Below are 16,807 nucleotides of genomic sequence, written 5' to 3'. Positions count from 1 at the left end.
GTGTTTTTTTTTTTTGCGGGGCGGGGGAGGGGGGGTTGTACCATTAAGTAATCTCTTTTCCTCTGCACCAAATTATTTTATAAAACCCCAACTTGTTCATATGGTTCTTGGTTTGGTAAAATCGTCTGTGCCTTCTGATTCTCCAGCACCAGCCAACACAGAAAATTGTACTATATCCTTTATATAACTAGCACCTCCAAAAAGCTAGTTATTACCTATTATATAATAATAATTATTATTATTACTATTATACTTATTATCTGTATATATAGTAATGCTGGCTGTTGCCCATTAAATTAATAAATTGATTTATTATCTTCCTGAAGGAGCTTATAATCAATCAATCGTGTGCTACAGTGCATATAAAGAGGAGCACATGAAATACCTAAAAAAAGTGAAATGGAATGATACCTGCAACAGGTGTCAGAGAAGGAAGGGTCTCCCTATTAGCTCATGCTCAGAACAGGAGAAATGAGACCATATTTAAGCCCTTAAAAAAGAAAAAAGAAAAAAAACCCTGAAATACTGTTCCTTAGTGTGTCACTTTCTGCTGCACTCTCTGCTACATATATAGTGATGTATGTTACCTAACATCAATATCATATGCCATTTTTAGGTTAATATTTTATAATTAGTGCTCATTTACACTTAGCAATATATTTTATTGATTTCTTTGCTCACTGCTGTTGCTTAAGCTCCATTTTTTTTCTCTAGGATTCATCTATTTTACTTGTTGGAATGTATGCTCTGGTAATTCTTTCAGACTTGAATTATGGACACTGGAATATCCATGTCCTAAAAAAATCTGAAAATGTCTTTATTCTGTGCTAAAAAATTAATAATAGTGTTCAACATAATTTTCTCTAAGAATCTTGTGGAAAATGGACTTCATGCATCCAGTGTTACTGATGAGATTCTGAGGTCAAGCTATGTTGCTTTGTTTGAAATCCCATTTATATTTTTTCTTTTTCTTAAGACACCTCAGGGGCATTCTGTTTATCTTTGGATGTTTAGAATTTCACAATATTTCTATGTGCAGTCTTTTCTTTGTTTTTGTTTTGGTCACACAGTATGTGGTGGGCTCTTTCAATCTGGAAACACATCTTTTCTTCAGTCCTGTGAAATTAAAAAATTTTTGTCTTTGCCTATTTCCCCTCCATTTTCCTTTGATCTTTTCCTGGAACAGTATTGAACACATGTCCAAATTTCTTCCTATGTGCTTTTATGTGTTGGTCCTTTTATACTCCATTGGAGTGGGGAAAACTCAATTCCACCTTGCTGCAAAATATTTTCCTTTTTAGCATATGAATAGTCCACTTTTCAACTTTTCACATTTTTTCTTCAAGAATTAAATTTTCAGTTTCCAAGTTTTCAAATTAAATCTTTTTCTTTAAAAAGTAGTCATAATATCCTCTTGTGTTTCTCAGAGATATATATAGTATCTCCTTTACTATCTTGTTTGTTTTATGCACTATTTCTGTTAGTATATATTCTTCTATTTGCTGTGTTTTCTGCCTTTCTTTCTTGATGTGGCTCTCCCCAGGTTATGCTTGGCTGTATGTTTATCTTTGTCTTAGGATCCGCTGTTATTTTTCCACTAATGCTGTGTCTGTTTGCATGGACTGTGTGGGCTATGGGCCAGGTCAGCCCTGTGGTTTATCCTGATGTCTGAATAGAGTTACAGTGAAGAAAGGTGGTCTAGGTGTGGGATTACCCTATTCACCCAGAGCTTTAGCAGCCACTCAGCTATTGTCTTGCTTTCTGCCCTGTGAGCTCACATTTATTGTGGTTGTCTGGGCCCAGGCACCACTGGTGTTGACTGCCTGGCCAAAAGTTTGAGGGTAAGGAGAGATGCAGAAGTTCTGAACGGTGCCACCCAAATGAATTCCTCTGCAATTGTTTTGGTCCCGATCTGATCCTGACACCACATTTTTAAAGCTATTTCAATTTTTTTGTAGCAGTCTATAGTCTGGCTCAGGTTGCTTTCCATATTTTATGTATTATTCGTGGTTCCTCATCCAATGAAGTTACCCCACCAGTATAGCTGTGGATTCATTTTCTAATGATGCTATGAACTGGTGACAGAAAAGGAGGCTGTGCTATTGGCACCATCTGCCCTCTTGGATTTGCAGAGTAGCAATTAGATTTAACACTGTACATAGTGATAAGGGGACATTTCTAAAACTTTCTTGTTCATATCACTTGTTGGTATAATGATTCCTTCTAATTGTCAGTTGAAAACAGCCACCAACCCTTAAGGATTGATGTTTCAACCCTACAACCTAATCAACCTAATAGTGGCTTCTTGGATACAATTATTGCTATTTATCGCTGAATTCACTGGGAGACCATTGGAAAATCAGGAGGCATGCCCAGCTAGAACAATAATCTTCCTTCCTTCTCCTTATTTAAATCCTCAACTACAAACATAAATCCTGTTTTGAGTGATCATGTTACAAATAATGAATAAATAATAAAAAAATGTACCTTAAATCCCCTGTCCTTTAGAGCTCATCTCTTTCAATAAGCTTTCTCTAACCCATCAGACTACTTTAACTCCTCCAGCTTCCTGGAAGGGTTTCAAAGTCAAGGATGGGAATGCTTGTAGGGGAATGAAAGGTCATCATGTTTGTTAATCGAGACTTTCCAGCTGGCAATACTTGGGTTGTAGGTTTTGCCTCTTCAACGTGACATTGGCACATAAGAATAAAGATTTTGTTAGGAATATTGATAAAACAGCATTCAGTGGGGAAATTTTTTGCATTTTCTATTTCACCAATATCTCCAGAAATAGGAGCACCCAACCCCACTTGTTGCATCCATTCGATTCTCTTTACCCCATCAGTCCTGCTATGTCTTACCTAACTCATTCCTTGAATATCTGCCGTGACTCTTGGGAACCTATTTCTCTGCTCTGTCATTCTAACTGCTATAAACTTTTCTTATTATCTGGTCCAAGCTGCTTCTTCCTTAGCTTCAGGCCATTGCACCTACTCCTGCCATCATCTGAGACTGTGAATAATTTCAACCCTTCATTTATAATGCTACCTCGAAGGTATTTGCAGTCTGTGATCATGTCCCTCCTGAGCCTTCCTTCTCCACATCTCCAGCTTTCCCCAAACTCTCTCGCTAGTTTGTGGAGATTTGTTTTCATCCTTTATATATTTCTCTAGGTTTCTTACTTCCTTCCAAAGAAAGTCAAATATTGCTGATGTTCCAGGTGCTGTGGCATGCAGGAGGGGAGGCATGCGACTATTATCCCTCCTCGCTGTGTGTGTCCTCTTTAGAGGAGAGCCTCAGAACTGATAATGGTGCCTCACATAAAAATAAGCATAATCCCAGTCAACTAACCCTGTTAATAAATCAGAGAAACCCGCCATTCACCGGCTGCTTCCACTGCTCCCAGGGTCTCTGTGATATAATAGGGCATAATTCACTCCTCACAAACACTTAATACCGCATTTCCACCATTTACAATCTGATAATATTCAAATACTATTGCTGTATTATGCAGCTCACAATTGCAGATGCGATTCCATAACAGCCTCACACTTTGGCATGCATTATGTAAGTTGGTATAAAATTGCCTGTCTTAAAACTCTTCTTCAATTGCAACCCAATATCATCGTTTCACACACAGAGCTTCGGGAACATTAAAAATTTAGCTTCTTCCCTATTTAGCAGGTTCTGCAAAAGGGAGTAAAACAGACAAACAGATGTTCCCTCTTCTGAGTCCCCAGGAGGTCTGAGGCAGAGTAGAGAGACCCTGAAATGCAGACAACAGCAATGACACTGAAGATGCATTTATTCAGATTTTAAAAAAGAGACAGAGAAATAGAGAAACCTTTCATTGTCTCCTCTGGAAAAGTAGGAATACTCTACGTGACATTGGTGAACACTCCTCTAAACTAGAGGGGTTTTTCCATGTTATCACCTTTTGGAATGGAATTTCCCCATCTTACAATTATTAATCAATTCCCCACATGGTTTCCTGAAAGGGGAAGTGACGTGTGCACTTTGTTATTACTAATAGTAGATGTTAGTAGCTCAGAGACGAGAGTGGCAAAAAACAGCCTGCCCCTTGCCACAATCTGCCCTGATGTCAAATCCTTTAACAAGAACAATTTTTTTCCATTTCCAGAACTCAGAATATGTGGCTGAACATGAACACGCCCTCAGGGAGGGTGGTGTGGGGATTCTCATTCATCTTAAGTGGTGAAAGACAGATGTAAAACAATTTCTAATTGCAAGTTTTGTTGGAAGAAGATAGAAACAAAGGCTCCCGCTCTGAAGAAGGTGGGAAAGGCACACAAAATAGCATATAGCAAAGGGAAGATAATTCTTTAAGAAGACATTATCCTGGCAAGAAGTCTGTAGGAAGAAGGAAACAGAATATGGAATTTCTAGCCCTGGCTCTCTCTCCAAAGAGGTACAGGATTCTGGCCAAGTCACCTACACTTTTGGGCCTTAGTCTTCTTTATTGGTAAGCTAGGGTTTGGGACTACGGGCTTGCCCCACCCTGACACACTAGGATGACTTTGCTGATGAGCAGACCAGAATATATTACACACATTAATGTCTTCAGGCTTAGATCAATGAGAACTTAAAAAGGAAAATTGTGAAGGTAACATAGGGAGATAACACATACAGACAGATGGTTTGCCAATTAGTCATTAAGATTTTTTTTCTTTTTTTTTCTCCCCTCTTGCTTTGCTGTCCTTTGCCTTTGAAGATGACTGTGCTAATGCAGCCGACTCTCCACGTGTGGGTGTGGCTGAGAAGATGAAAGGGGCGCCAGGATGCCTTTCCTTTCCTTCCTAGACTTGGTGAGGAGGATCTGTCTTCTCTGCTCCTACTTTGATTTATGCTTCTGGTTATTCGGAGACCAGTTAATCCTTAGTGACAGCAGCTGACCACTACCAGAAAACTTCAGAGAAATACTCCCAGCTACCATTTCTGGGAGGAGGGATTTGTCTGACAGTTAGGGGATGATTACTATTGTAGGACTGCAGCTGCACATGAGACGAGGCGGGGAGAAGCTGCTGCTGCCTTCTCGTGGCTTCTCTGAAGACCACGTGAGGGCAGGGGGATTGAACACTTTGAAGTTAAACCGAAAACACAACAGACAGAAACAAAATTGAGTGGGGTGAAAGATTTATTTTATTTTTTTGAAAATCTGTCTGATTTACCTGAAATTGTTGTACTAAGAATTTTTTTTTCTTAAAGTAAGCTCTACACCCAACATGGGGCTTGAACTCAGGAGGCTGAGATCAACAGTTCTATGCTCCACTGACTGAGCCAGCCAGGTGCCCCTAAAAATATTTTTATAATTGGGTGTTTTCCCCATTTCTGGTCCTCAGTTTGCATACACACACACACACACACACACACACACACACACACACTTGATTTACTGCGTTTAAAGATTTGAGTATCCAAGCTAAAATGTTTCAAATCCTTCCATTTTAAATGTTTGTTTATTTATTTTGAGAGAGAGAAAGAGAGACAGACAGAATCTGAAACAGACTCTGAGCTCTCAGCACAGAGCCGGACACAGGACTTGATCTCACCACTGTGAGATCATCACCTGAGCCAGAATTAAGAGTCTGATGCTTAACTGGCTGAGTCACCCAGGCACCTCCAAATCCTTCCATTTTAATCTGCACTTTAGTTAGATAACAAATATGGTAGATTACTTCCAGAATACTTTGCTTAATATGCACATATTTTATAGTAGAAAGAGTCCTCATAATTCTAGCCTGGACTCTTACCTTGACTAGTTGTGATCTACAGGAGAATCACATTGTCCTCGGATCTTGGGTCTCTGATCTATAAAATAAGGAGAATGATGTATCTGGCCTCTGAGAGTCTCCTCAGTAGTAGGATTTGGCATTGTACCATTAACAGACAGGTTAGCTAAGTAAGAATGCCAAAGGAAAATAGAAAGCAAAGAAATATGACAGGATGTGGAAGGATGCACTAACTATGCCAGAGGTTATGTCAGTGGTGGGGTCTAGATGTAAGCCTACTGTGATGGGGAATCAGATGGAAGGTGGTTGAGCATTGCCAATGTTTCTTCTGCATAAGTATGCTGAGGGTCAGCATTCTTTAATCTCTCATTGTTTTAAGTGAGAAGCAATTAGAAAAATGCTGTTTCATTATAAGTAGACATTAAAAACTGAACAGGCACACATATGAAGAAAACTTAAAACCTAATATTTTTCTTAGAGGCAATGATTGATTTTAGATTTGGCCACTTAATCCTCCTGGAAACAGCACTTAAGAATGCCCCATAGAGGTGGCTGTTGGATCAGTCATTTGAGCATCTGACTCTTGATTTCGTCTCAGATCATGATCTCCAGTTTGTTAGATTGAGCCCTGGTTGGGCTCCGCACTGAGTGTGGAGCCTTCTCAGGATTCTCTCTCTCCCTTTCTCTCTGCTCCTCCTGCAACTCTCTCAAAATAAGTAAATAAACATTAAAACAAAAGAATGCAATGTAGGCAGTGTTGAAATTAAGATGTACAAGACATTTGGAGCTTGAAGCACTGTTTCATTTTAAAAATGTTGATTTCAAAGTTACCTAGTTTAAAAACATATGCAACTTTTTGTTGATTTAAAAAATATGTGTTTTCACAGACCTCTTTAGTACAGATAGAAATGAGGATACAGTGGCAGTCTCAAACAAACTCTGACTAGATACAAACCAAGAAAATGCAGACGAATCAATAGAGGTGGAGAAGGATAGAGTCGATAAGGTTCCTCACAGCTCCAAGGGCAGATTCAAATGAAGGGTTGAACAATCATTTGCTAAATCTAATAAAAATTAATGACAGTGTTTCCATTCTCCATACATTTATCAATTTACTTAATAAATAAGAAGCTGTTAGGGAAATGCGTTAGGTACTAAGGATATATCAGTGAACAAGATAGATACATGAGATTGACCCCTGTCCTCAAGAACCATATAATTTAACAGAGAACATACTCAGTGAGCAAGTAATTTCAAGTATGATGAGAGTTATAAAAGGGCAAAGGGGGCAAACTAACTTAATCACAGAGACAGAGAAGCACCTTAAAGAATGTCGTTTCACCTGAAAACTTCCCAATGAATGGGATGAAGGCAGGCATTGGTCATTAATCCCTAGCTGCCAATGAGCACTTTCCCCTGGCTGGAGCTAGATGGCATGGCTAAGGGGAAATGGTAATAATCGTGATAATGGTGGGCAGATGTTCTGGGAAGAGTACAGTCCAGGAGGGAGAACTTGAGGTGAGAAAGCAAACTGCGCAGAATAAACAAATTGAAAAATAATATAGATAAAGACTAGATAGAGAGATGTAGATATAGACATAATTAGAATATAAAAACTGAAGAATTAAAGTGGCATTCCTCTGAGTAGTGGTGGAACCCCCCGATTTTTCTGGATGTTATGGTGTAATTTAAGGGGCCTTCTCTGATTGCTTTATGGATATTGGATTATAGAGGAAGTAAGGGGTATCAGAGTGCAGGCTCCAAAGAATTGATGCGAGATGTAAGTACTTTATGCACATGAAAACAAAAATGTACTAAGAAAACCACAGACTAAAAAAAGCCACTAACAACTGAGGATGAAGCCCAGACTGTGGAAGGGAGCTCTGTGATGAGGAGAGAGTCACTGTTTTTATGAGGAGTGTGTGCATGGAGGCCCAAGAAAATTTCTGATGAAGACATGAGAGATACTGGTGAAAAAGGGAGACTGGATCCCACTTCTGTGTTGGATGTCTTTATAGGTAGTCAAATTGCTAATCTATCCACCTCAGTAAAAGAAAAGTAAACTGGAGAGGGGAGGCAGGCAGGCAGAGGGTGAATTTAGCAACCTTGACTCATACCAGTTGGCTTGGCAAAGGTGAGTTAGCTCTGGTCAAGTGGACAGTGTAGAACACTGTGGAAGCAAGAGTTGAGGTGTCTGGCTTGAAGCCCATTCAGCGGAGCTGTCCTCTGAACGGACACTCCTAAGTTTCAAGAAGCAAGTGGGAACCTGGGGCAGGTACAGCATTCAGCTTGGCTAGTGTCCTGATTGATCTGTGGGCACTTGCTTTGAACACATGGGTCCCAGGAGTCTGAACAGCATGGACACCAGCTACACAGAGGCCATCATCAATGATGGTTCAAAGTTAGGCAGAAAAGTAGAGGACATCAGCAGAAAAGGATTAAAATTAGGCCCAGGATGATAAGGAACATTTGCCCTTACCCTCCATTGCTTTGTCCTTGTCCCTAATTCTTGAGGAGGTAGTCATTAAAAGAAGGACAATGGCAAAGAAGTGAAAAGTGCCAGCCAGTCCTCGAGTCAGTAGTAGCAGACGAAAACATTTAGAATCAGGTAAGAGATGGAGCTTTTCATATGGACTGACCAGTTTTAATATTTGAAATCACTGTAAAGTGTTAGAATCATCCTAGGATGTTGTTAAAAGGTAGAAAAGAGGAGGAGGGGATTCAACTTAGCACACTTTGAGGCAATGCTTGGAAGAAATGAAAACATTCCATCTTAGACTCAAGTGGAAAGAGATGCCTTGGTAAACAGGTTGGATAGAGTTCAGTGTGGCTGCTGCCCTGATCCCCAGGCCAGACTCTCCACTCCTACGACCTTGCCACAGTCTCCTGTCAACTTACTTTCAAGAGAGAGAGATTTTTGAGGTCTTTCCTGAATAGCATCTGGGCCCAGAAAATGAACACCCTTCTCAAGGTAAAAAACAAATGTTCAGTGATACAACTCGGCCCAGAATGAAGGCACTATTTTACAATAAATGCAGAACAAATTCTGCTTCATTCTTCATTTGAGAATATGATGTTTGTTTTACCTTCATCTTGAAAGGTGATGTAAAATCTTTGCCTCTAGAGAATAATAAAATAAAATAAAATAGTAAAATAAAATAAAAAAGTGAACAAAAGTAAAATAAAATGAAACTGTATTTAGTGTTTACAGTGATGACTTTTTCCCTTCCCCCTCTCCCTCTTATCATGGGTAAGAGTGGCAGTGGCCTGGCAAGTTGAGAGACCTGTGCACGTGTAGGGGTGAGGATGCTAAAATTGAGGGGAGGCTCTGGAGAATATTTGTATTTAAAAAGAGGTCTTTCTTAGAAAAGGCCTCAGAATTTCTCAGCACCTTTATGGCAGCTGAGGCTGCAGACATGGGTGACTTTGCCTAGGAAGCAGGTGAGAGATAAGAAAAAGGAGCCTAATAGTAGGTCTGAGTACATTTGACAATGTATAGCAATTTTGTTCTTTTACCAAAAGTTTTACTTCCTTGTTTTATATGCATTATTTTAATAACTGTAGGTGAAACAAATATTATTATTTCCTTTCCATGTTAGAAAATGGAAGCGCACATCTTTAAATCTGAAGTCACAGTTCCAGAAGGACAAATTGAGCACCATGTTTTCTCATCCTCATTCTTTTCCAGTACAGCTCAATTAATTCATAATTTTTCCCCATGTGGAACAAGAATTTAAACCCAAATTCTCTGGATAATAGCCCTAATTCTCTATTTGAATGTTGAGAAATATCTCTAAGAAGTTGACTACTTGTCAAAAGGAGAAATTTTAAAAATCTACCAACTTGTGTATAATTGATGCTCTCACATATGTTGTCCTCATGTATTTAACCAACTTAAACATGGAATCATCTTGTTGATTTGACACATATTCCAGGTGGTAATTTTAATAATATTTTAGGACACCCTTTCCCATGCACCGAAGAATTCACAGGCATTCTAAATATCATCCTCCAACTACTCTCCTCAGGAAAGTGATATACTGCCTCTAATGAGCCTGAACTCTGCGATCATTTAGAATATTTCGTTAAGCTCTATTTAGTACCAATAGATACGACACACTCTGGGTGGCCAGTCTGGTCCCATCCCCTCAACCCAGTGGGGATGGGAATTTACACTTTAGTTCATGCAAGAGCCCTGTGTTCATCTTAAGGTCCTTGCTTCTGTTTAGAATTAAGAGTGGAATGATTTTTTCTCTACCGACTGTCAGATTGTCAAAATGCACCGAGTTTGTTTGGATTTGGGGTATTGGAGTGGTGGGGAGACCATCTGCTTTCTCTGACATGATGACTCCCCATCTTTTGCAAGTCGTAATTATTCAGTCCCTTGTACCCAGGCTTTCTCTGAGATGAGGCATTCAAAATGTCCAGCATTAAATGCTTTCCAAATAGAAAACAGGATTTTATGACCCTGCAACTGCAGGCTCAGTGGTTTTATGCTCCTTAGCCTTTGTGATAATGTGTGTCTGCTTCCCCCATGCAGGCTATGCTGTGGTTAGTGTTGATTCAGTAAAGAAATTTTTGTTTCGTTTCCACAGATATTGTGTCTGTGGAGGACAGATTGTATTTCCTGATAGAGCTTCCTGGTTTTAAAGCACACTTCACTAATCCCAGCTCTCATTTGTGATTTTCAGTATAAAACAAGGAAACTGATTATTAAAAGAATCAGGAGAAATGAGGGAGGGGGATGGAGGGGGTATATGTGCAGACAGCAACTGAGAAATGGAAGCATTTAAAAGCACTACATAGTATAAAATATATGTATGTATCAATTTAGTTAAAAGGAGATATATATCTCCTGAAAGTCTCTGATCTTTTTTCTCCCAGACCATAGATTATGATCTGGCTTATTGCATAGATTTTAATAGAACATACTGTTACTGAAGTTAACTTTCCGGAAGATAGAAACTTGTAAATTTCTACTTATACAGAGTTTTCCAGTTAGAAGGAGAATCATAACCTTTTTTGACCTTTAGAAAGCTGTCAGCCTTGTGTGCTTCATTGTTTGTAATACTTTGTATAAAAAAAATACCTTTGAAGGCAGGAGGTATGTTCTGACACGTGTCCTCTGAATCTCTGTAACACAGATCCTGGTTATAATGAGAACTCCTTGAAATTGCTCATCTGTGCCATTGTTGTGTTTGGCCCATTAAACCCTGAGCTCATGAAAGAAAGGAGTTACATCTAGTCTGTACTAGGTCAGGGGCATATACTTCCCTAAGAAAAGTGCTGGCTAGAAAGAAGTGATTGATTGGGTGTTTTGAAGTGTTTATATAAACACGTGAACTGGTTATATAGATATATTGCGCCGGTGGCCTGAGGAGACAGTAATAGAAGTGGCCGTCTGGCAGCCTGCACTCTGTCTCAAATTTGCTTTTTTTTGGAGGGATGGTGATACAGGGAGAGGTGACTTTTCCACAGAATGGAGTCTGCATGTACAAGATCATTTGTATTTAAAGCAAAGGAACAACAAGGGTAATTTGCAAAGTATTTACTATTTAGTGACCTGTTACTCCTTCACTTACCTAGTGATGTGGAAATAATGTTTCTAAATATTAAAGTGGTTGGTCAATTGCTTGATGATCTTAAAATAGACTTCCAGGTGAAACTGGAACCTTTGCAGTGTCCACTGTGGGCAAGTGGACTACCACTGTTCCCAGAAGGACGTAAAATTTGCAAAGTAGGTGATGAGGTGTGTTCCATGGGAGGAACCAATGTTCAGCTGAGATGGAACTGAGAGATGATTCTCTCTGACAAATATAATTCTCCTTGAGGCTATGGTACAGCAGAGAGTATCAGATGTGATAATAAAAAAAAAAAGCCACACAAGGACTCCCAGGTATAAGGAGAGATGCTGTACGTAGATAAATAAATTAAGGAGTCATTGTGAGTTGTGTAATTTAGTCTGGTAACTAGTAAGAGGTAATGGTGACCTTGAAGCAAGGTGCTAGCTGCATGGAACAGAAGCTGCATAGGATATAGGAAGAATTAGAAGATCCTAGAAGGCAAGGTATCCAAATTTAGCCAGGGCTCATTCCCTGTTACCATGCGGGTAAAGATTCTCTCTTAGCTCTTTAGTAAGAAAAACAACATTATATCAGAGGCTTTACACATATGTGTAAGTATAAATACAAGACAAATATGTAGCAAAAGTAAATGTTCTGTGAAAAACTGTGCTTTAAATGTATGTGATTTGGGATATATTATTAAAATATTTCTCAGGCTAAAGTGATGACGACTTATAATTCCAATTTTGAAAAATTTTCAGGATAAAATTATTTGTGGCATGGTATTTGTGCAGAACATGGGGGTGCTGATTACTCATGTGTTCATGTATTAGCATGGGCACAGTTGAACATTTTCAGAAAAACTTTGGCCTTGCTTCAAGTCCCCAGTTGGTCTATCTCTGTACAGAAATAAAAATGTCATTTAGTCATTACAAATATTTATTATCTAACTTTATTTTCTTAGAGACTATTAACTCTGCATTCCTCATTTATTAAGTTACAGTACACCCTTATTCATAAATTTGGTAGTTTCAGATTTTATGTTTGGTGACTACCTATGAAGATGTTTGCACCTCTGATTCTCAGCACTGATTCCCTCATGCATGTTAGAATCATCTGGGATCCAAGCACCCGTGCCCTGTACAGACATATATCTGCTACATATACGTGTAAACACACCTATACACATATGTTCACAGATGCCCACATGAACACACACACACACACACACACACACACACACACACACCCCAGGGACACAACTTGAAAAAAATCTGGTTTCGTTCCACAGGTGGGGGCTAAACATTGGTATTTGAAAATGCCTCCCTATGGAATTCTAATTTGCAGCCAGGGTTGAAACCCACTGGTCTACAGCATGTAGTAATCTGCAGTTTTGCTGAGGCACAAAATTGAATTGCTTGTGCTTGGAGTAAGTGATTCAGTTGGTGAAGGAGGCTAGTCTGCCACTCAGCTTCCATTCCTCCGGACAGCCTGGTTTTACTCTATTTGGGCTTGCACACACACTGACTTTTATAAAGCAAACAACAAAATTTTGCAAATAAAAGCCAACAAACAAAAGCAAGCCAAAATAGCACTTTGCTTCCTCTTCTTTGTGGGCAATTGGCCAAACAGAAAGAAACAGTCACTCACGTCTCAGATGTAAGTCAAAAGATTGTGAAGAAGTCTAACAAAGCCCAGTAATAGAAGATTCGTTAATTATATTCTAATTAAGCAATCTTATATTACCTGTGTCTTTCTTGTCTATAGTGTGATCCTTTTAGAGTTCTAAGTTAATGCAAAAAAAGACGAGGATTTATCTGACTAGCTAGATACTAGATTTTATTGGCATCATGGTGAGAACTAAAACTGGTTCCAGCCTGGCTCAATAGTGAACATTCTAAACAAGGATAGAATTATCTGGGGTTTTATGCCATAAATTTGCATGAATATGTATGTGTGTATATGCACACAAGCAAAAAACAAGAAAACAAATAAAATATCTCCTTTATATTGAAATCACTCCTTCCAGGGTGTGCGGTGACTTACAACCACGATGGCACTGATTTTTCCTTCATCCAAAACTAACAGATGTTTTTCTCACAGATATTTTACTTATTATTATTAATCCCTTGCGTTTTGAGACACTGCACACGGACTCTATAGGGTCTGAATGATACTGTCTATTTTAGTAACGATATTATAAAATCTAAAGAAAGAAGATTGAGAATCATGTTGAGAGAGATTTTATTTTCTTGTTTTCTCTTTGTTTTAAAAAATTCAAATCTTATATTCTATCAATTAAAAGACCCTTTCTAAATACTGAATCCATACTTTGTGGTGGGATTCCACACACAATGGTACCTCCTTTCTCATTGCTAACCACTCATTAAATGGCTTTTTAACTGCTCGTGACCTTTGAACCATGGGAAACCTAGACAAGATAAACTGACTCATTGCTCATGTTTCCTTGGTCCATTTCTTGTCCTCTAGACACTCTTTTATTCCATAAGTTTGGCGCCCCCTAAATGGGCCAAATAAGTAGAAATCTGAACCAAAATAAGCCTCTTCATAGACACCTTTTTCTATTTTGAAAAATTCCTCTTCAACATGTTTATGAATTTAAGGTTCAACTATTGTTTTCACAGTTTTTAAAATGATGGACAAAAGATACTGCAGTGAGGTTTTGCTTCTAGAAACCTTACTCATTTAACTGAGCATCCAGCATGTGCATAGCTGTCTTCCACATGCTCATCAAACATGAGTTCTTCATCTATAGGAACCAGGAACTCTGCAGACAACAGTTCTGCTCACTGATGCCCAGAGATAAGGCCCTGGAAACAATTCCACTGAAGGAATGACATCAAACTAGCACCCTTTGACCTCCTCATCATTTATTTGTCCAGAAGAGTGAGCAACAATCTCTGAGAAGTCTTGCATGGCACCCCTACCTACTAACAACCTGATTGCCTTCTGCATTCTGCTTGCATTGAGCCTACATGTCATGTTTGAGTAGTCCTTGTCACTAAGGCCAATGAAACTCTTGACACCTCCATATCCTATCCTGCACATGCCATTGACTTTCCTACGGCCACATCCAGGTAAGGGTCACTGTAGACCTGATTATAAAAATGGCCCAAAGCATAAAACTTATGTTTGAATTAGGAACCTCATGTCTGATTGCATCCATTGGCAGTTCCAAAAGTATGTCTACACTCAGCATAGCCACAAGTGCTTCATTGCATTGTGTCCAGGTTTATTTCCCAACTGCATTTCTTTGGGTAAATGGATTATGTCTTACCACTATTTCTGCTTTGATGACTTGCATATGCTTTAGATATAGTGGAAAATCCATGTATATTAATGAATAAATTCACAAAACAAAATTGTATTAAATTCACAGTCCTTCCTGGCTGCATTTTTTAAAACGTCAGCCCCACCTCCATCCCCACTACACACACACTTTTTTTTTCCTGGATTGAGATTAGTTGTGTCTCATTCAATATTTCTGAAAATTTTCTTAGGATTTTCTCATTTTAATTTCCTCCAAGCTAGAAAAGCAGGGAACTACAATTTGTAGAATTTGTGTTAAGTTAAATGGGACACTCAGAGTTTGTGGGATTTATATCTCTAGAAATATATGCTTTTACCATATTGATCATAAAATTGAATGGGAACAACAGTATTTTCATCCACCTGAAATAGAGTAAAGAAAGCATCAGGAATTACATAGGAATGTAAGGGTTGAATATATCTAAATATCTAAAGAGACTAATTCAGAATAAAGAAGACAAGTGAAAATTTCTGGTCTAATATATTTCCCAAATACAATTCTAAATGTACTTGATATTGTCCCTGGTCCCTACTCCCTGATAGAGGAATGAGTGAAGAGGATAGAATATCCTGTAAGTGATATTTAGTTAAGTTATTTTAATAGCAGTTTCATTACATCTAGCCATTGAAAAAGGTGGAAAGTGAGCCCCAGGGAACTGTAATGACTTGACAAAGGTCATTTTAGCAGTAAATGACATAGAAAAGAGTGGTTCCCAGAGACCTGACCTCTAAACTCTGCCTCACCATTCTCCTTTCCCCTGATAGTGCCATAAATGAATATGTTATTTTGATGGTGACAAAGCAATAGAAATACTTCTTATTTTATATTGAAAATGATGTTTTTCTTTAATCAAATAAAGAGATGTGGCAATACCTCAGAAACATAAGTATTTGAGAGAGATACCTGTCCTTATAGAAATATACATCCTTATAGAAATATACATAGTAGCCTAAATGGCTGTACTATTTTTTTCTGTAATCTAGGAATAAGACTTTTTTTTATAATTGAAGTATAGTTGACACAAAGTTACATTAGTTTCAGATGTGCAACATAATGATTAGACAAATCTATACATTATGCTATGCTTGCCACAAACACAGCTACCATCTGTCTTCATACAACACTATTACAATATCATTGACTATACTGCCTATATTGCACCTTTCATCCCCTTGAATTTTTCATTCCATAACTGGAAGCCTGTACCTGTCACTCTGATCCACCCATTTTGCCCATCTCCCCACCCCTCTTCACTCTGGCAACCACTAGTTTGTTCTCTGTATTTGTGGGTCTGTTTCTGTTTTTGTTTGTTTGCTTGTTCATTTGTTTTGCTTTTTATATTCCACATAAAAAGCTATACTCTTGATGTGTCCTACTTCACTCAGATTTTTGCTTCTTAACAAAGCTATAAGGGTTTAGGTAGAGGTCCCATTTAAAAAGTTGGGGAGAAGAAAGGGAGGAAGGGAGGAATGCAGGAAGGGAGGAGAAGAGAAGGAAAGAAAGAAAGAAAGAAAGAAAGGGAGGAAGGGAGGAAGGGAGGGAGGAAGGGAAGGAAGAAGGTAAGAAAGAAGGGAAGGAAGAAAGGAAGGAAGGAAGAAAAATGCTTACAATATTTCTTTTCTTCAGTTAGGAACATAGGCTAAATGAGTCAATATACAATTTGTGTTTTCAAAAATGTTTTTAGCTCTAAACTATTCTGACCATTCATTGCCAAACAGTAAAAATCAAGATAAAAAGCATTTTCAACTTTATCTTACTCTGTGGTGAATCTGTGAAGTCCTCAAAGCATATTCCATAAGGAGAATAAAAGGCCAGATCTTACCTAGAAATACAAAAGGTGACAGTCATGCAGTATGATGCAAGAGGGAAACATACATAGAATCTTCCTATCTTTCTGTTAATCATTCTCATATTATACTTTGAATTATACTCATATTTCTTTGATGCCTTCAGGCCTCAATTTGGCTATTTTCTTTTTCTAAAAGGGGTCATATTTTAAACGTATTCCCTTTTTTAAAATAGCTAGAACCTTAACTGGGAATTCATTGGTCAAATAAAAATGAGAATTTGACATAAATTTAGGGAAATATGCCTACCCAGTTCACACTCAGCTCACAAGCAGTTAGCTCATGTGATAGAATGGAAAGGGACTTGGCGATAGG

At 38.4% G+C, this 16,807-nt stretch overlaps 1 long non-coding RNA gene across 2 annotated transcripts in view; it reads left to right on the top strand.

Moving 5' to 3' along the window:
• Positions 1-4,793, top strand: part of LOC125149696 (uncharacterized) — a 298,529-nt gene extending 293,736 nt beyond the window's left edge. For both annotated transcript variants that reach the window (XR_007146015.1, XR_007146014.1), the window contains exon 4: positions 4,733-4,793. This is a non-coding gene — a long non-coding RNA (uncharacterized LOC125149696). The remainder of the gene's footprint in view (positions 1-4,732) is intronic.
• Positions 4,794-16,807: the final 12,014 nt, after the last annotated feature.

The sequence above is a fragment of the Prionailurus viverrinus genome, chromosome D3 (assembly GCF_022837055.1).
Source record: "Prionailurus viverrinus isolate Anna chromosome D3, UM_Priviv_1.0, whole genome shotgun sequence".
In the NCBI taxonomy this organism is placed as follows: Eukaryota; Metazoa; Chordata; class Mammalia; order Carnivora; family Felidae; genus Prionailurus; species Prionailurus viverrinus.
Note: the sequence above shows the minus strand (reverse complement) of the source record. Positions and strands in the feature narration are given on the sequence as shown.